The sequence below is a fragment of the Botryllus schlosseri genome, chromosome 11, assembly GCF_051294905.1.
Source record: "Botryllus schlosseri isolate E-star chromosome 11, Bs_hap1, whole genome shotgun sequence".
In the NCBI taxonomy this organism is placed as follows: Eukaryota; Metazoa; Chordata; class Ascidiacea; order Stolidobranchia; family Styelidae; genus Botryllus; species Botryllus schlosseri.
This window is the reverse complement of record NC_137246.1, coordinates 17,905,762-17,931,432: the sequence shown is the minus strand read 5'-3', so window position 1 is coordinate 17,931,432 and position 25,671 is coordinate 17,905,762. Positions and strand designations below refer to the sequence as shown.

Genomic DNA, 25,671 nt, shown 5'->3' with positions numbered 1-25,671 from the left:
TCGCACGTAAGGGGTGGTTCATCGCAGCGGGATCAACCGGTTTCGTGGCTGTTGATCAAACTTCTCGGCGAGCATTCCAAAAGTTGTATAAAGTAGCGATAGCGAGACGATGCGCTACCCATTAGGTCAGGACTTTCATGTTTATATAAGTTATTTCCACTATTGGGGCTACTTCAATTTCGGAAAGCAAAACATTCACGCTACTTCGCAAGACCTCGCGATGCATAACAATTCAATCAAAAGTAGCCTTTCATCTTGACCCTGAAGTAACAAAAGCGCTTCGTTTGGTATTGAATAACATCATCAAAGATATCATAACAAACGGTGACGGCTGATATATTTCGAAGATTTCATATGTAGGCTATTAACAGTCTCCATATTGGAGACCGGTGCCGCCTGAACAATGTTACAGGTTTAACACGCAACTCGACAATATTTCGGGATTCGTGAAGATGTGTAACGAAGGGTACGGGATACGCAGTTACGCACGCATGTATAACGCGAAATTCGCAATACGGCACAATGTTTGCATACAACTCAAGTCGGCATTCAATATGGAAAAAAGATGATCTCAAATAGAACGCACCCGTATATCACCAGTGTCTCGACTATATTTCCGCACCGCAGTATTATGCTATAGCGGAGCGGTAATGAATTATAACGGTGATAATTCAAATATGTTACTGTCGATAGCACAGGGGTGGGCAAACTACGGCCCGCGAATGACTCAAGAATCGTACTTAAAATATTGAAAAATGCGCTGTAAAAATCTAATTTCTGCAGGTAGGCTACTCGATTTAACTTTTTTCATTATATTTCACTTTAATGATTATTATAAGTTATATTCCGGCTAGTATATTGTTATTTCATGGTTGGAGCGATAGTCCGACCACAAGGCCCGCGCATTTTAAAAGGTTTCAATTGCTAAACATTACATAAAGTAAATATGGGAATGACTTTCGGATCACGAGTGTAACTTTACATTGGCAAGTTGGCCACCCAGTAAGTTTACCACTTCTAGTGCTGTACTTGGAAAAACGGATTCGCGAGTGGATTCGTTCTTTGTATGTGCAGAAATATTTATATTTATGAATTCTATATACCGGTATAGCATATTTGAAGCTAACATGGTTATGACGCTGTTAGCATTGTGTGTCCTGGAGTTGAACCAGAAGTAGAATCAGTAAATCTATAAACAGATCACTGCTCACATATTCAAATCTTGATTGATCCTGTTCGAAGAATCGGGACAACCGACTTTCATCCCTAGTTTTGAAAATTGGTTATATTGAGGTTTACCAGCAGCTTATGAAATCTCGCCAATGTTTCTGACGCCTGTACCATATCCTCAAATCAATGGTTGGTTGGTTTTAAATAAAATATATATAATTTCCACATCCTCACTACATAATCAAATACCAACATTGCATTTTGGTTTGTAATCCCTATTTTATTTAGTGCGGCAGGCGAATGGATTTGGATCGCGAATGCTCGGTTCACGAGTGATTTTCTTTACAAACTGGTTACTGATGAGGACTTATAATATATTCATATTTCTTCGGACACTATATGACAGTGGTTCTTAAACTGAGAGGCGTGAAAGCATCTAAAAGGAGGCGCGAAGCCGCAGTGAACTGAAATTTGTCACGCGCTCCGCGCGATTCGTCTCTGGTTCATGGTTATTGCTCCGTCTATTGTTCATATTTCCTATTTCATAATTCTCTCGTCTACAGCCATTACCTTCAATGCCATCAAACTATCCGTTGGGATTGCTAGCAATCTGATTTCTCTATTGGATATTTTGTGATATCACGATAAAGGGGGCGCGAAATTTTTCGGTATCATAAGGGGGTGGGGGGCGTGTCTTATAAAGTTTAAGCACCACTGCTATATGAATTAATAACAATATATCCTTTTGGCTAATAATCTCAATTTAATAAAGTGCGGCCCGCAAATGGATTTAGTTGTTAATTGCGGCCAGCGAGCCCAAAAGTTTGCCCACCCCTGCGCTAGCCTATATCAGAAGTTCCAAACCGGCATCGGGCATCTTATTTTTATGTGGTGATTTTGGCTTGAATACCGGCCGCAGAGGTCTACGAGATCAAAAAGATTGGGAAACATTTGACCAATATAGATCAAGCTAAAGTTTGAGAAAATTCAGCTGGATTCAACTGCATCGCATTGCGTTCCCGGATGGACTCCCCTACAGAGCTCCGATGGGACATATCGTCATCCACCCGATGCTTAACACTGGATATGTGTAAAAGTTCATTGAAGTTGGTGTTGCAAATAAAACAAATGGGGTTGAAAACACTTTGTTTAAAACTTTAACATGCCATTTTAAAAGAATCAATTTTTTTTCAAAAGTTATATAATAATGCCATAATTGTGTGAATACTTTCTAGAAAACATGTAGTATGAGCCTACTGACGATTTGCACCCGATATAGTCGACGTATACGATATGAAAATGGTTGTAACCCTCGAAATTGTCGTCGGTTCAAGAGTTAGCACGTATAGAACATTGGTACGGAATGGGTGGTCTGATGATGATGACCGCCGATCGTAAAAATGCTACATGATATAGTCCTGGTTACAGATATTTTCGGATCGTTTATGACAGGGATCGGAAGCCTTTGTCGTAAAAGGAGCCATATTTACCCTGTATTTTCCATTTGCAATGTCACTTCACTGCGACGCCACAAATAAAGATTGGTGACATCGAAGCTGAAAAAAACTGTTTTAAACAAGGGCCATGTTTTAGAGACGGGGTTAAACCCGCTAGACGCCAACCCGCCACACGCCAAACGCCACCCTGCGGCTGAGTCTCTACGTGGCGTCTGGCGTCTGAACGTGTTGAAACGCAGACTGGCGGCTGAATTGCTACATGGCGTCTGGCGTGTGAACGGGTTGTGACGCAGACTGGCGGATGAACTACTATATGGTAGGCTTACCATACGTCCTCTTTTAAGAGGATTTGTCCTCTTTTTTGACTTTTTTGAAAGTGTCCTCGGAGGACGCCCTTTTGTCCTCTTTTTTGAGATTTTGTCCTCTCTTTTGAAAATTTAGGTCAGATTTAGAGGAAATTGCGAGTGATATGCCGCAAATTAGCGCAGAAGTGAAGCTCCGGCGGGTATTTCGGAGGGAAAAGTGGTGATTACAGCTCTGAGCGAGAAGAAGACCTTTTTTTTTTTTTTTTTTTTTTTTAGTCATCCACCTGGCAATATGGAGTGAAAAACGTGATTTTGAGGTCTGAGCGGAAGTGATGACCTTTTTTTTTTTTTAGTCAACCGATCAAGAAGTGGGAAAAATTTACCGGTTTTTGAGAATTCTTCTCCAGTTTTGCATGTCTGAAATTTCTGAAAAAGTGTCCTCTTTTTACATTTCCGAAATATGGTAAGCCTACTATATGGCGTCCAACATTTTAGGACGCTGTACTGCAACATGGCGTTCGGCAATTTTGTGACGCCGCGTTAGATATCGGAATCATGAACTGAACCACAATTTTGTATTTCTTTCTAATTAGAGATATAATTGTATTGCCATGTTTATATAGCTCAGTGGTTGAAACGCAGACTGGCGGATGAATTGCTACATGACGTCTGGAGTGTGATAGGCTTGAAAAACAGACTGGCGGATGAAGTGCTATATGGCGACTGGCGTCCAACATTTTAGGACACCGTACTGCGACATGGCGTTCGGCGTCTGGCAATTTTGAGACGCTGTGCCGTGTGTAGGTACTAGGTAGCCAGTTGCATAGCGTCTGGTGTATAGGATATGATTTATCGGCAAAGTTACTCATCGAGATGGAAGGGAGTGCTGGTGAATCAAAGTGATTTATCGCTGCATTATTATCTTCCTCGATGGAGGAATAATGTCTGGTACCATAGTGTCCTATATGGTGTTTATATAGCTCAGTGGTGTCGACACAAGTAAATCTCACGGCTCAATGAAATCGGTCTACGTCATACTTTAGTTACATTTAGTCAAAGGCAAATTGACGGCGATTTTTGACTGGCTTGCCGACCATTAACTTTGATGAAACGGGTATCAATTGAAAGCTGACGCTGAACTGATTACGAAAATATAAATTATATTTCGTTCGTTGCCCAGGAACCCCCATAATAAGCCTCGAATTTTTAATTGTTATGAAGAGTAACATAGTGACGCAACAATGCTGTCTGGCGAAACGAGATCGACACTATGCTGCAATGTTTGGTTGCTGGATGAGTTTCCTTGTAGCAATGGCAGAAATGACTTTAGCTGAGGACTTGACACACCTTATTAAAATCGTTACAGTTGAAGAAAATAGTTGCAGTCTATGCGACATCAGTTTTGAAACTGTGCAAAAGCTACATGATCATATTGAGGTAGTACACTGGGCTAACCGTGTAGAACATACCGTCCGGCCAGATTTACAAGGTTTGTCGAGATTTTGTTTTATAGCCTACTTGCATACCGTCCTTCGCACTTCTTAGAACTAGCCTTTTTATTCATAATCGCATGACGTAGCTGGCTAGCGACGTAGTTACGTAGATTACATCAGACGCAAGACGTCAGCACGTACAAATTAGACGCAGCCCGTGGCGTCTGCCTAGTTGATATGTCCGACGCCAAGTTGATATACCAGACGCAAAGCGTCGGAATGTACAAATTAGATGCATCCTATGGAATCTCGATAGAAGATAGACGATATACATAGAGACTCGAAACGGCGACAATCGACATGCACAAATTAGACGCAGCCCGTGGCGGCTGCAGAGCTGATATATCCGACGCCACGCGTCGACATATACAAGTTAGATGCACCCGTGGCGTCTGAATAGTTGATATACCAGACGCAAAGCGTCGGAATGTACAGATTAGATGCATCCTGTGGAATCTCGATAGAGGATAGACGATATACATACAGACTCGAAACGGCGACAATCGACATGCACAAATTAGACGCAGCCCGTGGCGGCTGCATAGCTGATATACCCGACGCCACGCGTCGACATATACAAGTTAGATGCACCCGTGGCGTCTGAATAGTTGATATACCAGACGCAAAGCGTCGGAATGTACAAATTAGATGCATCCTGTGGAATCTCGATAGAGGATAGACGATACACATAAAGACTCGAAACGGCGACAATCAACATGCACAAATTAGACGCAGCCCGTGGCGTCTGCATGGTTGATATATCCGACGCCAAGCGTCGACATATACAAGCTAGATGCACCCCGTTACATACACTGCAGCAGATGGCAAACGCTAAAATATCAATTTATCCAATACTCAGTTTGAAATTCTTCTTCTTAATGTAATTGTATTTGCAGCATGTCAGGGTGAAATACTAAATTCAGGGGTATCCTTTGCCCTCTCAATTCGGAGTTTGACATTGTAATATATTTTTATACAGGTATATAGAATGACATTGTAACATGTGCATAATAATAATATTATATCAATAAAACTGATTGATTGATTATATTATATGTACCCTACTCTCACTAGGCTGCTGAACTCTACTGTACAAGTGGGGCATCAATTCCTGATATAGATCTACAGTTCGATCATTCTGCACGAGCTTGTGAAGACTACCGAAAGTACTATGGCCAACTTCTACTTGATGAGACCGGTATGTTACTCCATGTCACATTGATGTGAATCAAGCAAAATAATAATAATATCAAACTATTTTCTGTACAGATGACGGAGAATTGGCAAATTATTGCAATAAATGAAGTAGTCAAATGCAATGATCACGGATTGGGTATGGATTTGAAAAGTTGATTTGTCCAGTATGATGATCCAAGTATTTTATAGGTTGCATCTGACGGCTGTGACCGGCGGACATACCAGGATTGTTGTTACCCAGGGCAAGAGCTGCAACCTGGTCATTTTTATTGTGCTCGTTGCACTGCAGAATAATTTGAATATAGTTACTTGAATTCTCGTTCATCTCCATGCGAGTGTAAGGAGGGGCAGCAGAGACTAGCCAGGGGTAACCGGAGCAACGCAGTTGTTTTTAATTATTAGGATTACTGATTTCGCAAAACCTGGCAACAGAATTATATCTCTAATTAGAAAGAAATACAAAATTGTGGTTCAGTTCATGATTCCGACATCTAACGCGGCGTCACAAAATTGCCGAACGCCATGTTGCAGTACAGCGTCCTAAAATGTTGGACGCCATATAGCAGTTCATCCGCCAGTCTGCGTCACAACCCGTGAACACGCCAGACGCCATGTAGCAATTCAGCCGCCAGTCTGCGTTTCAACACGTTCACACGCCAGACGCCATGTAGCGATTCAGCCGCCAGTCTGCGTTTCAACACGTTTACACGCCAGACGCCACGTAGAGACTCAGCCGCAGGGTGGCGTTTGGCATGTGGCGGGTTGGCGTCTAAGCGGGTTTAACCCCTGTTGATGTTTTAAACATGTCTGAAAGGCATTTAAGAAATATAAATATAGCTTCTAAAATTGCTCGATAGCCCAGCGGTAATTCAATGCAGCTGATAATAATAAATAATAATAATAAATAATAAGTTCTCAGAGTTCTTTCTAAAATGTCGTTTTAACCTTTGTTTACTGTTCGTGCTCATAGAGTAGACTTGACCTTGATACTTGACAGCCACATACTAACAAACGGTTGTAGCTATAGTTATACCAAAAGGCTCATACGCTGCAGGGCTACATTTAAATGCATCATTCATATCTTCGGTCTGTCCAGGAAGCCTCTATCGTTTTCGCGATTACAGGCAGGGTCAAATGGCAGTAGTATGCTGTAGGGCTGTACGCCTACATGCTGCGTTAGTTCGCAAATCTCCGTAGGCCTGCTGTTATTTGTCCTGCAACCTGGACGCCAAACGCCGACCAACAGCAACGAGATATAACAGTCACGACTGAAAGAACTTCATATCTACAAACTGACAACTGACGAAGTCCATGGATATGTCTACATTCCGAGTTGATGACTTTGTACACTGCATTATAGTCCATGCGGTAATAGAGACCATCATGTAGGCCTACACTGTATAACAGCTTTACTGACTGCGAAGATTCTGTCGTCAATGGACACTAGACAGGGCAACCCACCGGGATTCAAGCAATTGCCATCGTTGTTACCAATATTCAACCAGTCTATACTATAGGAAGCCGAGTCCATGAGTACGTACCTATCTTCAACATCAGTAATATTTCACAAAGAAGAATCATGATCTGCTGTAAGACTGCCTGTCATAATAGTTCTACATCCTTTTTGAATAAGCATATAGCACTGAAGAGAGCATAACATATCCCGAAATACCGAACGTAACGATTGGACAGAACTGAATACTCAAACGTAACCAAGCGTCTTGTTGACCAGTTCTTGCAAATGTTGCCATCATTTGCAATTGGCACTTATCCGTGTTGTTTGACGAGATCGACATGCTATGAACGTCACAAACGACACGAACTGAGATGATTAGGGGAGCCCTCTGAGATTGTGTCTGTACGGTGTACACGGTACAACTGTACAGTGTACATGTACATGTACAACAGCACGGTGAATACCTTTATAGATAATACTACACTACAGAATATTCTCACGAAGATATCAATTTTCTTGAATCAAACAATGAAGGTGCTAAAGGAAATAAATCCCTTGTAGACGCGAAAGCCTTTTTTATGGAGGATAAGCAAAATGTAAGGAGGCCATGTAGTTTGGGAAATATGCTTACTTACCAGAAGCAAAGCTATACTTCAAGCATGAAGTGTTAATTGAGGAGCCGGATATATTGATACAAAAGTCATCGAGATCGACCGGTACAATCAAGGCAGAATGTATGTAACGAAATTTAAGTGTCTTCTTGATCTCAACAAGCAGATGACGAAATGTGAAAAGGCAAGTAGCATCTATTTCTATACGCATATTATCCGAATGACGAATTATAATTTTATTAACGCAGCCTAACCGATCGACGTGAACTATAGATAACGAACCTACGGTAGGTTAGTTATCTATACGTGAACGCGTCTATAGATTATACAGATTCGGTCCAATTCACATTAAAATGGTGGGGATGAAGTTATGAACCAAGTATCAACTTATTGACGATTTGGAAAAATTAGGCCTACATATTGCCCAAAGCGCAACATTAACAAAATGATCATAGACACTTGGTAAGCCATATTTCCGCTCATTCCTATATATAGAGAGTTTAGACCAGTGGTTCTCAACCTTTTTCGACTCATCGCCCCCTTTTCAAGTTCAACATCGATCATCGCCCCCCCAAAAAGGGGCATACAAACTTGAATCACTGATGGGTTGACTAAAAGAAGAAAAAAAAGTCATTTCCCCGCATTGACTCCAAAATAGCCGTTTTAACGCGTCATCGCCCCCTCATTGCCCCTTCGCTATTTTCGCCCCCTATCGCCCCCTTTGCCCATTTTCGCCCCCCTATCGCTCCCTTCGTCATTTTCGCCCCCCTAGACCGCCAAATCGATATCGCCCACGTTGGGAACCAATGGTTTAGACTATCAATCAGCAATCTTTGAGAATGTCCAATTGACCATGTCCACTGTCCAGTCCACATTCACATAATGCTACGAGCTATATGAAGTCGGCAGCAACGATACAGACGAGGACGAATAGAAGCGAGACAACAGTGACGAAAGAATGGGTGGATGGAAGTCGTCGAAAAGCGTACCAAAGCAAATAGATATATCAGGCTTACCATATTTTGGAAATCTAAAAATAGGACACTTTTTCAAAAATTTGAGACTTGAGACTCAAAAACCGGTGAAATTTTCCCACTTTGTGATCGGTTGACTAAAAAAAAAGGTCTTCTATCCGCTAAGAGCTCAAAATACCGTTTTTCTCTACGCATTGCTAGGTGGATGATGAAAAAAAAAAGGTCTTCTTTTCGCTTTGAGCTAAAATCACCGTTTTTCGCTCCGAAATACCCGCCGCAGCGTCACTGCCGTGCTAATTTACGGCATATCACTCGCAATTTGCTCTAAATCTGACCTAAATTTTCAAAAAAGAGGACAAAATCTCAAAAAAGAGGACAAAAGGGCGTCCTCCGAGGACACTTTCAAAAAGTCAAAAAAGAGGACAAATCCTCTTAAAAGAGGACGTATGGTAACCCTAAGATATATGAATACTACAATATTCATTGCCGTAGCACAGTGGTTCCCAACCGGGGGGAATTCCCCACTTAAGGGAATTTTTAAATTTTTAGGGGGGAATCTGGCTTTACGACTGTATCGGAAGATACACCGGGTTCACATGATTTTTAGATTTTTATGGTAGAACTATGGTAGAAGTATGGAACTAGTTCTTTACAATTGTATGTTTCTTTGGTGGAATTCAAGCTGGGTTTATATGGTTAAACGTCTCCCGTAGATATTACTCCCCCTGATAAAGTGAGGCTCGCGAGGCGATTTCGTTTGGCCCGTGACAGCCTCTCGACCAAATTGATACTACACAGGAAAACGTACACCCGAATTCAGCACTACACCGCTGATGAAAATGTTTACCTTTCTAAGCCAGCATATGAGGTAACGTGAAAAACATACCAAATTCATCGATTCAACTCAAGGCCATAGCAGGCGGACTAACATGACCGGTAAAAAACAGGTAAAATTTAGCTGTACTTTACCAAAGTGTAGTGTGGTCCGCATTTGACATAGTTCGGACATATCTGAATATGTATGGTCATATATTGCGCAGTCAACAAATGATTGTGCGTTAAAAAGCACCTTTTTTAGTCAAAGGCATCTTTTTCATAAGAGGGGAATTTTAGCTCAAATATCGGCCAAGGGGTCCACGAGGCGAAAAAGGTTGGGAGCAACTGCCGTAGCGCAAATGACCTGAACAGGCAATACGCGCCAAAATAGTGCATTTGTGCAATTGTATAATAAACCATAACAAGCAGATTCTACTGAATGATAACGCTCGAGATTACCAGACCTTGTTTGACATATTGACTTCGCCTATAACGTCATATGTCACAAACTTTGCATCGCTTGTCCATTTTATGTTGTCTTCTGTTAGTTCTCGTTCGGTGTCTGATTGAAAGACTACTCCCAGTTGCTTCGACACCTTCCTATCTTTTCATCGTGGCGCACTTTTGTGGCGTTTTGAAATGATGAAAAAATAAATATATACTAATAAATATTTTATTATTAAAGAAATACAAATTCAACAAAGATATCATGATCATCCATTTAATATTATTTTAACATATTAGCTGCACATGATACCTGACAACGCTTTTCAGTGACTAAGGAATCGATATTGCGGCTAGCGAGACACTGTACTGCTGAAAGACTATATCTTCGTAAAGCTTGTTCCTGCGGGGAGCACTAAACTTTCAACATATCGTTATAACGATAACTTCTTCGATTTAGTGCAATAAAATGTCTGTTTTAAAATATGGGTAACCGTAGTGCCCCAAGCAAAAAAAATACGCATCATTTATAAAAAAAAGAAGGTATTTCAGCACCGGGCATTACCACTTCACGACACACCAGGACTTCTGGAGTTTCGACCAACATGCGACTTCGCGAAGTGTGTTACCAAATGATACCTTGGCTAGGGTATTGGACAGGGTAGACTGGAAATCAGCATAAATAAAGTGGAACAGGTAATACGGACGTTCGAGCGGGTCATTCGGGAGTCGAATGAAAGTGATGACTTTTTTCTTCTTTTTAGTAAATTAACATAAGATGCGGGTCATTCGGGAGTCGAGTCAAAGTGATGACCTTTTTTTTAATTAGTCAACACAGCAAGATTACCAGTAATTATATCAAAATCTGTTGTTTTCAATTTCGGTCAGCTAACTTTTATGATTTGGTAAAAGGGTTGCCATGCGTCCGGAATTTCCTGGACATGTCCGGAATTTCACTGGTCAAACTTGCGTCCGGGAGGAATTTCTAAAATATGCGTACACTCTAAATTTTGAAGTGTTGCTCAACCCGGAAAATTGAACACGAAACGTGATCCAAAAATTGAACGCCTAGAAGTGTTGCGAAGTGTTTAAATTAAAAGTGTTTACCTAAAAAGTGTTCAGTCTCAAAGTGGCTGGTTGACTAGTCACCGGAACGCAGGGCTCAAAATAAAATCAGATTTTATTAATTCATAAATAAATGACGCTTATAATACCCAACCTGGGTGATTAAATACGTGCAAACATTGAAATTTCCAATAGCTGCTGTGACAGGGTTTCATAAATTCAGATCAGCAGTTAAAACCGTTTCCGGAATAGTCCATGAAATCACGAACATCACAAATGATTAAGAGCAAACTCACTACAAATATCATGCAACTCGCTCAATCATGAAAATGAATGCATAGGGATAGTGATAACAAAATATCATTTACTATCTTAAACTTTCGTGACAGGGGCATGGAATCAAATTCTTTGGTTACGTCCGTTAGCGGAAAACATGATCAACACAATTCATTACAACTTATTTAAAACTGATCAAATTATGGCTTGTAAATTTCTAATTTTATTATAATCAAACAAACAATGTATGTATCAGTATCACTACCACGATAAACAACCATAAGTATTTTTTTACTCTTAATGAAATAGGGCCTGCTAACCAGGTATCAAAAATATTCTAGGGCTTGCATTACAAGTATTTATATCAGGTTAATGCCAATCACTTTTGTTTAAATAACAAAGAAATCGTTTCTTTCAGTCCATACAAATTTTGCAGATTTACAGAAAAGATTTTGTTGTTATTTACCGGTCTGCTGCAAAATATGAAATCTGGATTTCATTCGGGCAGTGGTTCTTAAACATTTTTGGACACGCCCCCATATGATAGCAAAAAATTTCACACACCCCTAATCGTGGTATCATAAAATTGAAAAAAGCAACCAGAACGCTAGAAATCCCAACGGATAGTTGGATGGCAGTGACGGTAATGGTTGTTGATGAAAGAATATTCAAATATTAAATTCTGACCATACACAGAGAAATAACTACAAGCTGGCATGTGCGAAAAAGATTTTAGTTGACAGCGGCTTCACACCCCTTCAAATGATTTCTCCTGTTTGAGAACCACTCCTTTAGGGTATGACAATCCAATGCATAGCAGCTCAAAACGTCAACAATGTTTCTGAATACTCCATTTTCACTGAAGCAATTTTATATTCTTGCCATCAGCTGCAATCCAGGCTCGGTCAATCTCTGATTCGTGGCGTGCCATGGTGTTTGCTTCTTTTCTACTGGCCGACTCCAAGTTGCGCTCCTTGAAAATGTGATTAAATTCCAAAGTTTTGAATATGTCAATGAAAATTCTAAATTTTATGCAGAAATAAATATAAATATTTCACACATGCAGGTTACACAAGCGCAGGAAAGGCGCTCGGATACATGTGAAATCCTATCACTGAGAAGGACTAAAATTAGCATAACGACTAATAAAAATATCTTGAATCAGGTCTGCGTTTTTTTCAATTCGGCCATTTTGACATTGACATTGACATTCAGACGCACAGGCAACAGTGAGAATGCAGAACTGTAACTCAGAATGAAATTTATAGCAGAACGTCGCAGGTCTTTGTAAATTTGTATGATCCACAAAACAGAAAGATTAGGGTACCTGTTTCAATAAGACATGCGCTTGGGTCTTGGATTATATTCGTTTGTCTCTCAGTTTGGCTTGAAGAAGAAGACAGTGGACTTCAGCAACCTCGTTTTGCTGAAAATGTAATGGATTGCAAACAAGATCCGACAATAAATATAGTAGAATCGTTATTCCTATGGGTTCGGATTTCCATTATAATAATTGACATACGGTAGGCTTTACATATAACTTTGATTCTAAGATTTTATAGCTGCTTTGAATTGAGACGAGAAAATATATCAGACAAAGGACACATTGATTGTCTTTAGTACAAAAACTTTGTGACATCCTAGCGAAGATGTTGAATACTTTTCCTTCATTGCAGTAATTGTAACTGTTCTCAATCTTTCAAAATCCTTCCTTCCTGATTACATTTAATACAAGAAATTAATTGGAATAAGCACGACATGGGAAATGATCTCAATTTGATGTTCACCTAGTCCAAGTATAGTTCAGTAAGCAATAGTTTAAATACAAGTTACACCAGCTCTTTACATTCAACAACACCTCTGTTCAATGTATGTATATATGTGCTGGTAAATATAAATATTTCGCACAGGTAGGTTACAGAAGCGCAGGAGAGGCCCTCAGCCCCCCAGGTTGAGAACCACTGACCTAGCCCATTATAGTTCAGTAAGCAATAGTTAAAGTACAAGTTACACGAGCTCATTACGTTCAACTACATCTCTGTTCAGTGTTCAGTGTACACAGTTGAGTGTACACTGTACAGTGTACACAGATGAAGCATTTTTCAGCTCATATCGAATAGTCCGTAAGCTACTCTGCGAGATAGTTTGTGAGAAAAGTAGGACTGCAAAAACCAGCAAATTACATAATCAATGGTGATATATAAAATGAATAAATAGGCTTACATAATCACATGTATCCATGGGTTCTTGAGACAAAGGTCTGTATCGCATAAGATGACTGTGTCGGCACAAAACCCGTTACGAACGACTCCTCACGTCACTGTCAACATTGTCTGATAGCGCAGGCACGATAGACCCAGGGGGATCTTTTCAAAGAGTCGACATCAGTTGGATGAATTTGAGGATCAATCCAAGACTATTAAAAGAAAATATTTGTTGCAAAAATTCGCAAAACAAATGAACTACTCAGTAATCACGCAGATATCATACTGGATACAGTTGTTGTTTTCTGCAATAAGTTGTGCATGTCAGAAGGTTGTCTTTCATAGAATAATTGAGTAATGGAATGGAAAGTTGCACATGACGTTACCACCAATTTTTCTCTGGCTCAGGTAGTATATTCCTGGATTGTTAACAATTTTAGTGAAATTTTATCAGCAAACATTCATAAAAATCTTTATCACGAAGATAACCGAATGCAACAGAATCAAATTCATTCTCTAAGGATATACCAGTTCACTTACAAAACACGGTGATGCTTACCAGTATTCCATACAGCAAATGCATTTCAAAAAGGTGCCAATTTCAATACATACTACCTGCAAAATAGAGTTTAGTTCAGTTACCATATCATAATAAACTCAGAAAAGTCAAATTTGGGGATTGGGCAAAACAAATACTACCCTTTGTGATCCATGGTTTGTTGGAAAGATTGTTTGTTTGGCTGTGCTATTATTAGGGCGATTTTAGGACCTAAAAAGGGAAGATTTTGATTAAAAAATTCAAATTCACACATATTTTGAAGATGAAAAACTTAATTTTGACCCCATGTACTTAAATTAGGTGTTTCTCACATAATGTTAGAATTGTACTACCGGTACTTATCTTTATTTCTGGCTGGAGCTGTCTGTTCTTCCGAAGTAGTTTGACCTGAAAAAATCTTTTAGCATGAAAACTGACAAATTTTTACATGAAAAAAACTTATTTTATCGGAATCTGGACCCGTGAAGAATTCCAGTATTAGTTACATCTCTTATTATGGTAGAAATAACTAAAACTTTGCTGTAGTACAACGAAAGATACTTTCCTACATTTTCGGGTAGAAAGTGTCTGTCCTGACTAAGTAGCTTGGCAAGAATGAAGAAAGAACGTTAACCAGCGGCAGTTGTTGGCCGGCAACACTGAAGTTGTGCGTACACTGCATTCTCTCTCTCTCTCATTATGACAAAGTTGTCTACATCGCAATTTTTCATCATACGGTTTCTAATAGAAGAACCAATGCCCACGCAGTCTTGCTTCAGTTAGGATAGTGCAGTAGGCTACGTTAAGCATTTGTTTCATTTGACAGTTTATTATTCACAATGAGCAGACGATGGTCCGTCTACAACGGTAGGACTATAAAGTAGGCTACGAGATGTAAATTGTAAAATGATAAGTTCACCGACAGTGCAATCATCTATGATACAAACGAAATGCAAGTTGCCAAAATAATTTTAATTTTGTAAACAATTTTGGCAATTTTTGACCTAACGGTACAATTTTGAAAAAATTTTGACCTATTTTGACATGTCAAAAAAATCGCTTTAGTTAACACCTTACCCTTGGAATAAACAGTACAGTGTAAAATGTGTTGCAGTTGAAAAACTATCAAAACCGTTGCATGACTGTCATACCGGCATTCAATTGCTGACATTGCAGTACTTGTCCACAATGGACCACAATATCGCCTACATAGGGATATTTCAGTGTGGATAGAGAGAACATCCCTTTATCTATATGTCAAAAAAGTTAGTGCGATAGCAGTTTCCCATCAGTACCGTAGTACTGGACCTGGTCGCAGCCTGGTATATTATCAGATTCGAAGCTCGATCATCCAGCAATAAGATCAGACGAATCATATACTACAAAACATCTAAAGAACATTCATATGAATAAGGGATATCAGTAGCCTACTAAAACATCTAAAACAACCTACCTAACTGCAATGTCAAAACGAGCTCATTTTATGACTATTCTCACATTACATATATTCAATAACATTTACCGCATTTCCATACCTCGCAGTACATGGATGTTATGATCCTTTAGGCCATCAGGTAGCAGAAACTGCTTCAATATATCCATTCCGCCAAGTCTTTTCGTATACCCTACTCTCTGCCTGAAGACTGACGAACCACCAATTCAAATTCCAAACTGAAATCGAGCGCGCTCTACCGTAACGAAGGTGGTGACCCCTCTGCGTCACAGGGAAATATGTACATTTTATTGAAATATTACCCTTAAACTTAGTGTTGGGTCAGTTGAGTAATATTATTTTACATATACCATGATTTATGTGATCTCCATACGTACCGATAGTTTATGAATGCGAAATTGATGATAAATTACTAAGTATAAATTTTCTTGAAAATAAGCCGCAGTGGCGAAGTGTTACATGTAAACGGAGAAATACGCAGAAGCGTTGCGACGATAATGGCCCAATGCGTTTATATGCCCAAAAAGTGTGTCTGTACGCAGAAAAAAGTGTTATGAAGTGTTCAATACGACCTTGCGGATTTAGAGTGTAAATGTCCGCAAATTTGAAGGTTTGACGTAGGCTCACAATTTTTTCGTAAATCAACATAATAGCATTATTTTTAGGAATATATATGCTACATGATATTTTTCTTCGCGCTGCGCGCGATTTACTATCACATTAATTTTTTTAGTATGGGGACTACCACTCTCGCAAAAACTGCAATAAAATATAAATAAAAATAACCTTCATTTACAGCAGTGGTTCCCAACCTATTTCCACCCACGTACCATTTCGAGGTTTTATGCAGTGCTCGCGTGCGTACCACCTAAATAATTATTGGCCTACTTAAGTTACGCGCGCCGAAGGCGGTCAAAAATGTTTCCACCGTGTTGAGCCGCCCAAAGCAGTGAACTTTTCATTTTAATTCGCAGTATATGATTTTTGTAGTGGATCCATTTGGAATTCTTACGTTTAAATATATTAAAACGGAATTTGGTTCGGTAGTAATCCCAATGCTTTACGACTAAACCTCTTCCCTATTGGGCTGTCATAGGTGGGATTGACCCTACCCACGACGACGGCCTTGCCACTGCGACGAGGGCTTCAAAAAACTCAAAATCAGCCCCACCTTAACTAATAACTCCCCTCGGTCTCTGTGAGTTAAGCTTGTCATGATGGCCTCTAGATCTGAATGATCGCATCTTAAATTAACCTGCGGGACAAAAGCATGGTTTGATAACACTGGGCAACAATTTTGAATGATAAATTTGTTGACTTTGATTTTGCACTGGATTTAGGCTAATTTTGGCGTGCTGATTCCAAAAATGCCCCTTGTTTTCTTCTATCACGTCAACTTTTTGCTCTACGACATATGCCCAAATATGCAAATTTTCACGAATTTAGCCATATTATTTTTCCATATCATATAAAAATCCACACTTTTACCCCATAATAAGTTATATAGTCAAGGGCTCGATTGAATTATGTAGGGAAAAGGTACTGGTATCGATCTAGGCCGATGTTTTCACCCATTTTTTGTTAGAGGATGCAATCATCCGAGAATATTTCACACACATATTTGATGCAAACTGCAGGATATAGCAAGAAAAATAAACATGACATTTACTATCAGTCTTAGGTCCAATGCCCCATTCAGCTTATCCAGTACAACCTGAAATTCCTATACGCTCGATAATTTGGATCAAGATGAAGATATTAGGGATAGCAGGTCAAATGATGAAGATTTTGAAATCGAAGTTTGATTGAGAACGTAGAGTAGTCCATCAACACGAGTTAGTAATCTGACATAAGCGTTGGGATTTGGAATAGAATTCTTCGAAACTTTTAACATCCTTATGAAGTGAAAAAAAGATTACTTGGCAAAGTAGAGAAGGTATCTACTATCTCTCTTTCGGTCAGGAGAAACAGCCTTTTCTTCGTAGGTCTACTTTCGGTAGCTTTGTGTATTGCCGTGATACTGGCGTCGGCATGATTCCGTTTCCATGGATTACTGGAGGAGTTAGGAATCCCGATTCACATGTCAAGTGAATGGCAAATCCCTCCAGGTAGCTCAAAAAGGATCCTAAAGTCTGCCATTCTCCAAAATGGGAAAGTCTTAGGTGCAGTAACAATTGCACACTCAGTTAATCTTCGTGAATAATACAGAAACATTAAGAGTAATACAGAAACATTGAATTGTTGCAATATCACGAGCACGATTAAATCATATGAAATATGATGTTTTCTAGTCGTCAGAGAATAAGGATGCACCTGTAACCCTGATACACATGTGTCGCTGCCATATCTTTATGTCGGACAGCAGACATTCAAAAAAGCTAAAATATCTAAACAATTTCACTAAAAACCTTGACGTAGTCAGAGATGGACAAGGAGAAAATGTCCCCTAACATCTGAAGATGATGGGGGTAAGATACAAGAGTAGATTGCTTACATATGTTAGCTGACTATTGCTCGAGTATCAAACTAGACAACCTACAGAATTATAGGTTATTAGCCTAAATTTGGACCCTGAAACTCGGACTTTATTTGTCATGTAGAAGCAACATCAGCTTAAATCAACCGAATAAAGCAGTGCAAATGTTTATTTGAAGTCTATTGATTTACATTCGACTGCTTGTGGTTTTGAATCGTTTTATACAATAAACACAAAATATTAAAAATAGTGCTATTATGTGGGTTTGAGGCAATGTGGTGGGTGCCTAACCCAAAAATTGAGTCATCATTGAGTCATTTTTGAATTCAGCGCCCAAAAGTTAGTCAAAATCAATTGTCTGATCAAAGTCAACAAAAATAGTGTTGACCAGTGTAATCCAACCTAAACCTATTAGGAATAGGATAAGTACGTTGTATATTTTCTTCCTTGATGTCTCTTGTGGCATATACACCGACTCCTGATATAGATATACACTAGGGTAGAATTAGCATATTTCTGTGACCCAAATTCAGGACACTCTTTAGCGCCCACTAGTGGAATTAAAATGAGTTATGAGCACATTGTCTGTCAATATGACGTCACACTAGCAAATCTTTGCTTATAGGCCAGAGATGGTCACGAACCAGGTTCAGGAGTAGGCCTATGTATGGCTGTGTGTTATGTAGCCGGGACCTAAACCACATTTTTTCAGCCCCTTCCCGCCCAAATAAACAATGATTTTGGACCTACCATAGGGTAATCGATGCAACTTTTGGGGGGGAGGCTTGCTATATGCATCTGGTCGGGAGTCGAGTCAAAGTGATGGACATTTTTTTATTTTGACGTAGGTTCATTATTTTTTCGTAATTCAACACAATAATATTATTTTCGGGATGCTACATGATATGGTTACCAACCTGTAGCACGGCGTTTCCTCGTTAATTTTGTGGTATTGACTAAAAAAGAAGGTCATCATCTCGGATTTTTTTTGCGCGCAGACTTTAAAAGCAGTGGCTTTTGTAGATTTTATTTAGGTTCGATTTTTTTCTTGTGCGCAGCACTGTGCAATTGCGCACGCGCGCGGCTTAGAGGGAACAGTGCTTGCCACTAACAGTTGGTTATGGTTATATTCACAACATTGGCGCTTATCAACTCATTAGGCTATTTGCGCCCGCACAGTAATTTAAGTAAGCTCAGTGTCTTTTCGTCAGATTACGGACGACTTCCATGCACCCGCGCTCCCCCTTCGGTCTCTCTCGGTTTTCGTGTGTTCGTATCTTGTCTATTTTGCTGACAATTCTGGAATAGGCTCACCTCCATTCTGGGCTTTTCATACACTGCAGTCGCAGTCAGGTTAGCGATGAGGAGCCGAATTAACATCAGATACATAGAAGTTGGTCCCAACCGGGATCTGAACCACTGCTATTGGTGTCGTGACGCTGGTGCTTAACCAACAGCGCCATCTCGCTTCCCAGCAGCCACTAAGAGTTAATTTATCTCGCAATCTATATTTCGACACTATTTTCCACTGTATACACTGTGTTGTATATTCTACTGTCTGCATACAAAACATGTGCTGCTTAGTGCTTAGTGGAAATGACGTATGTCTTGATCAACCCACAAAGTGCAATGAAATAGATATGGTCGACGAAATAGCCTACCAAATGATGTATATAATGTTATATGTAAAACGTATGTTACATTACCTGTGGTCAGTTCAGTTCAGCTCGGTTTATTTGCAATTTTTATCAGTTGCGATGGGAGGAGTTGTCTGTCCGATAGTCTGCGATGGTATTTACAGCAAGTCCGTATGTTACGGATTGCAGAGCTTACAAAATACCTAACTGGAAGTAAGCTCCTGAGTGAGATCTTGACTGGTAGTCAAGGCGACAATATTGCCTTCCCAGATATATTGTACGGATGGTTAGTAATTCAAATAGTTCAAGCAGTAAGTTACAGCATACATGAGTCTCTTCTTATAACCATAATACGATATGCACTTATGTGATATACCAGTGATAAGCCACGTGATATAGGATTATACCATAACAGATAGGCAGAGCCGTAACTGCCGCACCCCAAACCCCCCGATTGGGGGGCCGAGATCGGAGGGGGCCCAAAATTATTTCTTGAATTAGCATAAATTAGAGTATTTTTTCAAAATTTAAGCAACTTTTTCAACTATTTTTTCGCGCAATGCGCGATTTCAAGTTTCCAAATTTCTTGAATATTTGGTATTCTTGCCCCAAGAAATAACACGCAAGATATATGGAAATTGACATATCGGCGTTGGCCATTACCGTGCCACGACGCACCAAGACATATTATGATTTAGGTAGGCTTACCATACGTCCTCTTTTAAGAGGATTTTTCCTCTTTTTTAACTTTTTTGAAAGTGTCCTCGGTGGACGCCTTTTTGTCCTCTTTTTTGAGATTTTGTCCTCTGTTTTGAAAATTTAGGCAGATTTAGAGCAAATTGCGAGTGATATGCCGCATATTAGCACAGAAGTGAAGCTCCGACGGGTATTTCGGAGTGAAAAGCGGTGATTTTAGCTGTGAGCGAAAAGATGACCTTTTTTTTTTTTTTTTTTTTTTTTTTATTATTCATCCACCTGGCAATGTGGAGTAAAAAACGTTATTTTGAGCTCTGAGCAGAAGTGATGACCATTTTTTTTTTTAGTCAACCGATCACAAAGTGGGAAAAATTAACCGGTTTTTGAGAATTTTACTCCGGTTTTGCAAGTTGCAAATTTCTGAAAAAGTGTCCTCTTTTTTGATTTCCAAAATATGGTAAGCCTAATTTAGGACATATTACATGCGACTCCAAGAAGTGTGCCAGAACGATCGACAGCGCGAGAACCTTGGCCGAAAAGGACTGCCCTTACGCTGACCGAAAACTTCGTTATATATACAAACAAAATAGCCTACACATATAGGTCTAATTGCCCATAGGCGCGTAAATGACTGGCGTCGAATGTTCTAGTCTTGCCAATCTAAACCTCAGAAAACAAATACCATCCCACAGGGAAAAATTATATGCCAATGAAGAAATACCAATTTGAAATCGTGTGCGTCTTTTAATTTAGTACGTTTGGGCGATTCTATTTTTTGATATGGCAGACGAAATAACATTATATAACGAAGTCATACTTATGGGTCCGCCCGCCCGAAGATGTTTAATTATTATAATAGTTATATAGTTTCGGACCCTACGGCCTACAGTTTCCAAGACACCTCACTCAGCTCTACCGGTAAATCTGATTACGTGAGCAGAGAGAGCAAAAAATTGATAGCAATATATATTCAATTCCCGATCATATTGACCGATTCAACCATGAATTATGAAACTTTCGCGCTTCGCGCGCTTAGGCGATAATAGCTGTCTCACTAAACAGACACCAATACTAAATGTAGGAGACAAGTAGCGGCAAAGAGCGGATAGCCACAGGAGGGTCTGGGGGCGACAGGGGAAGCCCTCCCAGAAGTTCGGTTTATCATCCTATGGGGGCCCAAGGCCACCGTTTTGTAGGGGGCCTAACGGAGCGCTGTTACGGCCCTGCAGATAGGAGAGAGAGGGAGCCAGGGCTCCACACAATTCAATACAGCACAAAAAATGCGACACAATGAAAAGATAGGAAGGTGACGAAACGACTTGGAGTATAGTCTCAGGAATCAGACACCCATACCTTGGCCTAGGCCAGCGGTTCTTAACGTTTTTTCCTCCAGCGCCCCCTTTCAAAAATTATCGTACTCCAGCGCCCCCCCCCCCATATTGCAAGGACTGTAATAAAGACAATGAGTAAGAGGGAGGGCCGTAACAGCACTTCGTTAACCCCCATAAAAACGATTGCCTTGCGCACCCATAGCGTGATAAACCAAACTTCTGAGGGCTTCACCCACAAGAACCCCGTAGCGTGATTTCGATGGTCAGCAAAGTTTGTGTGGCATGGTCGCCCTAGGCTTCACAATATTCTATAATGCATGAATGAATAGGTGGTAATTACATATATAAGTCACTATAAACTTTTTATCCGCTCAGCCCACGTAATCAGATTTACGAGTAGCACTGAGTGAGCTGGTGTATGGGAAAATAAAGGGCACGTGATTAATAATCAAACATATTCGGGCGTTCCCGTAGGTACAATTAATTCGTTACCAGGGCCGTAACAGCACTTCGTCACCCCCCCCCCCTAAAAAAAAAATTAAACAACGTTGGTCGTGGGCCCCCCATCGGGTGTTAAACCAAACTTCCGGGGGGCTTCGCCCCCAGACCCCCTTCGGCTATCCGCTATTTGCTGATACTATTCATCTACATTGGGTGTCCATTTACTGAGCCAGCTATTCTCGCCTAGACGCACCAAGCGCGAAAAATTTCAATTACTAATGATTGAATTGGTCAATATGGTCGGGAATTGCATGTATATCAATTTTTATCCTCTCTCTGCTCACGTAAACAGATTTACCGGTAGAGCTGAGTGATGTGTGATTGAAAAGGTAGGACCCCTCAATAACAATTATACGTCTTCGGGCATCTACCCGTTGGCAGGAACGAAACGGCACTTCGTCAGGCCCCCCGAAAAAACTTTGGTCTTGGGCTCCCATAGGGTGATAAACCGACCGCCCCGTCACGTTGTTCGCTTTTGCCACGAAATCAGCTGTAGCCTACTGGTAAACGAGCCAGTGCGAAGCGCGAATACTTTCGATAATTCATGATAAAATCGGTCAGTAAGATCGGGAATTGCATATATATTGCTATCAATTTCTTGTCCTCTCTGCTCATGTTACCACATTTACCGGTAGAGCTGAGTGAGGTGCAATGTTCTCTTTAAGCTGCGCACGCGCGCAGTGCTGACACGGTCTCTGCGAACAGAAAATCTACGTTGTGCACAACAAATCCGAAGTTATGACCTTTTTAGTCGTCACGCACTGTTGTCCAAGGGTCTGCACAGTGAGTTGTTGAGTGTGCGCAGACTCGTCAAAACGTGGAGCGAACATTGTGAGGTGTCTTGGAAACTGTAGGGCCCTTAACTAATAATTAAACATATTCGGGCGGGCGAACCCGTTGGTATATGACTTCGTTGCATGATGTTATTTCGTGACCTCCTGTCTGCTATATCAAAAAATATAGAATCGCCAAGGGATATCGCCCAACAGGAATATCTAGTTTTAGATATCCCTGTCGCCCAATCGTACTAAACTAAAAGACGGACACGATTTCAAATTGGTATTTCTTCCATGCCAGATGGAATTCGTCTTCTGGGGTTCAGATTGCCAAGACAGGAACATTCGGTGCCAGTAATTTAGGCGCCCATGGACAATTAAACATATATGTCGTTTATAGGCTATATATAACGAAGTTTTCGGTGTTAATTTGCTATGAATAGCCTACTCATTAATGATATGTCTTACCACCACATCATTTACTGCGAAGCCATTTTTCTCCAGCGCCCCCCATACCGCCCCCTGAGCCCAGCGACCCCCATATCGCACCCTGAGCGATTCCGCCCCCTTAAAAATCGCCAGCGCCCCTTAGGGGCGCTGGAGGCAAGGTTAAGAACCACTGGCCTAGGCGATGTAAAGATGTTAAAATGAGTGATACTCGAATAGTCGACTCGAAATCGAAGCCTAACACTCGATTCAGAATCGAATCATTCATGCACTCGATTTTTGTCCAGCCCTAATAACAAGTCGAATACCATATAAGGCATCTTTGAATGATGTTTCCACTATTTTCTGTTGAGTTGCATTTGTTGGCAGTAATGCCATTCCGTGACATTTTGGGTTGTTTCGATTTTTGAAGGCTCACCGGTCCGCAAACTTGATTTGCAATTTTACCGGTGAGCAAGCTAAAAACGGTTAAGAACCACTGGTATAGACTATACAGCCCAAACACATGACATCTACAGTTATGACCAGAGGTGGTCAGTAACGAAGTACTTCTACTTTTTGAAGTACTCAAGTAGTTTCCACATTTTATTTACCTGTTTCTCAGTTCTTTTTAATAAAACACAGATAATCACCTTTTCCAACCTATATTGCCGTCCTGTTAATAGTGTGTTGGACTGCAGAATTCGACCTTCAATAATCGTCAGATTATATAACTGATCACGTTTTAACCATACGCTATTATTATTATTATCTGCACCTCGGTTGTACCCTAATGGTGCAACTATTACATCTCGTACTCGTACGAGTCGGGCCAATTACTCAATTCATATACCTATCAGTTGTGTGTAGGCTATTTCCAAGCATTTACGGAAAAGATACGAAAGTCAATTACTGACATATTGCTTAACAACTTAATTTATGCATCTTCGTGCAATCGATGTTTTGTGTCTTCAGTGGTAGGAATAAAGTTATGAAACAATAGCTTTCTTTGATACAATATCATTCTTGGTGCGAAGGCGTATATTTTCGTTACTCGGATAACGTATTACTCTGACTATTCGACTCGAATCATAACAATTGGCACTCGACTCGGATTCGAGGACTCGAATCGTTGTGCCCTGTCCGACTAACCAGTCCACTCACCGCAGCATTGTCCATGACTAATTAATATCATTTGCTACTTTGTATTTCACACTGTTGTTCTTTGCTATGTTCTCATGGAATAGGCAATAAATCTTTCTGTCCGCCTCAACTATACCCTATAACATATGTAACATGGACTCCGGCAAAATCTGACCGTAGCTATGAATCCGATGAAATCCTTATATTTTGTGTAGATTCCGGAGCAACATCTTACAATCTGCCTGGATCAGTATTGATATGTTGATTAAGCTTACCCAATGCCCACGTTAGAAACGGAAAAAAACTGGTGTTTTATCCGATCCATGAACTGGATTCTATTGTTCGTTACTGCCTTGATCATAGTGTCCTATAGGACACTATGCTTTGATCATGTTGAATTCGTTATTTGCTTCACCGCTCCTTCTCAATCATTGGTCGATCATTTAGCCACGCCTCGTCATCGTAACATAGGCACGCCTCACAACATTCCACTTTGTTAATGAACCTGCGTAGTATGAACTCGTCGGTCTTGCTGTTCGTACGTGGTGGCGTGAGCGATCTAGTTGTATATGTATTTAAATACATCGTATGTATTCAACAGTTATCCTTATGTGCTGGTTGCGACGTTTAATGCTAGAGTTTGCAGTTAGTACGTCAGGACGTGTTTTTGTTATATGGAAGACAAGCATAACATAGCACCCGAGACCCGACGAGAACGAGGTGATGGGAAGCTGTTTTCGGGTATATATTCTAAAATATGCGAAGTTGCTATATTAGTGATCTTCGTTCAGCGTTTCTATAGTGAGCTTGCAGTAAATTGGTCAAGGTAATGGGCATTCCATTATAAACGAATGGCAGCTACGGCACATTGCAGCCCAATATTTCAACAGCGATGGTCTTCTGGGAGTTCGCGAGAATGCAATAGCTTTTCCGGGTAACCGGCAATTGGTGAATTTTTACTAAGCGCTGCAGGCATATTTATAATACTTTTCGTCGCCTTCTTCTTTCGTAGTCATTATGACTTGGATGATTGTATTATCATTCTTAAATCAACCAACTCCATTCTATCACCCATGTACTTCCACCTGTACCATGCCACAAGAACGGAAATGCATGCATATTGCTGCTACCCAACCCGACGAATTACCTCGTAATTACTCCAATGTACTGTCGATTTAAACCAGCGTCGTAAATTCCTCCAGAAGAACAGAAGTGATGTCAAGTGT

General features: G+C 40.3%; 1 long non-coding RNA gene across 1 annotated transcript; it reads left to right on the top strand.

Annotated features, from left to right (window-relative positions):
* The first annotated feature begins 3,579 nt into the window (after positions 1 to 3,579).
* Positions 3,580 to 5,941, top strand: LOC145450866 (uncharacterized). The gene is made up of 2 exons (XR_013918616.1): positions 3,580 to 4,421; positions 5,500 to 5,941. It is a non-coding gene; the product is annotated as an uncharacterized LOC145450866 (long non-coding RNA).
* The last annotated feature ends 19,730 nt before the right edge of the window (positions 5,942 to 25,671 follow it).